The sequence below is a fragment of the Anser cygnoides genome, chromosome 1 (genome assembly GCF_040182565.1).
Source record: "Anser cygnoides isolate HZ-2024a breed goose chromosome 1, Taihu_goose_T2T_genome, whole genome shotgun sequence".
Lineage (NCBI taxonomy): Eukaryota > Metazoa > Chordata > Aves > Anseriformes > Anatidae > Anser > Anser cygnoides.
The window spans coordinates 165,652,337-165,655,281 of record NC_089873.1 but is presented as its reverse complement, the minus strand read 5'-3'; positions in this window follow the sequence as shown (position 1 = coordinate 165,655,281).

Here is a 2,945-nt window from a genome sequence, read left to right as displayed (position 1 = left end):
TTTTATACAAATTTTCTTTGTACAGAAATAGGCTTGTTAAGTAATGTCTGTGTGCAAAAAGGTAAAATCCTGTGAAAAATGTGGCACAGTAAATGGATAAATCTTGTAGCTCAGCAATTTCTGTCAATGTTTTACATAGGAGGAAATCCTCTGTGACATGTATCTGATAATGGAATCATTTCATATAAGGGTGCTTACTGTATGAGGGCTCTGCTGTTTGCAGCACTGTACAATGGAGTACATTAGTAGTGTAGCACCAGCTTAATACTAGGCATTGAAGGCTGAGCCTTGCTTTTAGTCATTGCATCAGCAGGAGTTAAAGAAGCCTTGTTCTAAAAGTAAAGGCCAGAGAGGCAGGGTTGAGAACTAGCAAATACTGAAGAGTGAGGCTTTTTGCATAAGTTGGACCAGATTCCCTTTCCACTGCTGTTTCTACATACTGACTTGTGCTTCTTATTTAGAAAAAACACTTCACAAACCACGAGTTCTGAAAATCAGGTCTATTTTTCTGTCTGTCTAGGCTCTTTCACTTCGTTACCTAAGTACCTCCATCACACTAAGTACCTAATACCTCCCATTATCTCAGTGAGTCATTCAGAGGTCAGTTATTTAATATCATTAATTTATTATGAAGAAATATTAGGGCTAAAATCTACATCTGCTGTGAAAGATGGAAACCTTTTTTAATTTCTGAGGCCTATGTTACTTAACAGTGTATGAAAATACTAAAGATGGCTTATGAAAAACCCTAAGAGCAAAATAAACAACAGCTTCCCAATAAGATATAATATTTTGCTTAATAATAAACAGTAACTGTGATTTATTTTTAAATCAACAGTGGATGATAAGCAGGTAGACTAACTTTGTTTTGAGGCAGATTTCCTTCCTCATTTAACTTTTCCCCTGAAATGTGAGGGCATGATGAATTCAGTCATATTTCCTCCTAGAGAAGGAACTCCTGCTGGAAAAACAGGCATGTTGGACATACCGAAGCAAGGTATGTTTCCTTTTAAATGACCTGCAAGCTTTACTGGCCGTGAAAAATGGAGCAAAACAATGGTCTTGCTTTCCTACGCTGTCATTTTGATAGCTACCTAAAGTTATGTTACAATGAGGAAGTTCTTGTTGCTGGAACTCCTTTTTGCAGAACCACAAGGATATCTTGTACTTTCCCCAAACTAGGGTACCTACATCTACACTGCCTTATGACTGTTCTGATTGGAAGTATATGCCTGCAATTTTACCTTCTGCCCATTTTATTTGTCTACAGTGCTTGCTTACACACCTTTCAGAGTGAGTACAAGACATCCTAGAGGGCTACTTCTGTCTCTTCTACCTTGCAGGACAACTCAAGCTCAAGGTTGTGTCTGCAATACAAAAAGGCAGGGCATAAGTATGAGCTGTTTAGTGAAATTTCTCGTGTTGTGTATTGTAATGCCTTATGGTAATGTCAGACAGTCAGGGTCAGGTGAGAAATCTATATGAACTTCTTTGTAGAAGGCCTCATGTCAAATATTGCAAGGAGTGAGGGGAACTAGATGCAGAGTAAATTTGCAAGAGCATGGCTCAGAGAGCAGGTTTTGTGCTAGCCCCTGCTTGGACTCTTACTCTTTGCAAATATGATGAAGTGTCTTCATCTTGTATTTATTCCAATATGTATTCTCCTTTCAGTCTGAACTATGATTGAAACCACTGAGGCTGCTGTTTTAAAAGTGAGAGGGCAGGTGAAGAAAATACCAATTGCAGTTATTCAGAAAACAGCTACCTTGACTGAATGGAAATTTGGAAGGGATGTGTATCCATGTGTATCTTTTCTTCCTATATGTCTTACCACTTGCTCAGAGCCATACCTAAATGGGAAAAAAAGAACTCTTGCCCATTGGCCATGAGAAACACGACAGAGCTCAGACAGTGTGGCACTGTATGGGAGCACAAGGCATGCTGCGTTCCAGTCTGAGCTCTCTTGATTCCCTTCCGACTATGTAAATACCAGTCTTTCAGACAGGTCTGGTGCCTCCTCTGTTCTTCCTACCACATCTGAGTTCCTCTCTTGATCAAACTGGAGCAGATAACTTCAGACAGCATTTCATAAAAAATATTTATTTTGTGCCTCTAGCAGGCAACCTGTCATTTTCTTCTGATGATGACTGCTTCTGATCTTAATGTTGTGATACCCTGCTCTTTCTCTTCTCCCAACAGCTTTTTCTCCTTTTTGCTATATATAATCCATTTCTCATAACTGTATTTTTACCTTTACTTTCAGGAATTTGTGCTTTTTCCCTTTCCCTTCCCTCCCCCCTCCCCTCCCCTCCCCCCCTTCCCCCCTCCCCCCTCCCTTCCCCCCTTCCCTTCCCTTCCCCCTTCCCTTCCCTTCCCTTCCCTTCCCTTCCCTTCCCTTCCCTTCCCTTCCCTTCCCTTCCCTTCCCTTCCCTTCCCTTCCCTTCCCTTCCCTTCCCTTCCCTTCCCTTCCCTTCCCTTCCCTTCCCTTCCCTTCCCTTCCCTTCCCTTCCCTTCCCTTTTTTTCAGCATTAGGCCTGTTGTGGGCATTGCCTTAAAAATATAAAGTTTGTACAAACTTTGTAGCAATCAATGGCTGCTTAAGAGCAAAGACTCCATATGGTCTCATCTGTTCCTCTCCCCTCACTGCCTCCACCCATGGAAAAGCTGTGAAGTGCAGCCCACCCCTCTACAAGTGTATCCTGTCTAGCTCATTAGCACATGGGTCTCTGGGTTTGTCACATGGGAGGAAGGAATGCAGGAAAAGAAGAGGAATACTGGGAAATTCTGAGATGTTACCAGTGGGCATGAACTCAGGTGGGTCATGGTATGAAAGCTGCTGTAACCGAGACAGGGAGAGAATCACAGAATCATAGAATGGCTTGGGTTGGAAGGGACCTTAAAGATCATCTTGTTCAAACTCACCTGCCATAGGTAGGAATGCCACC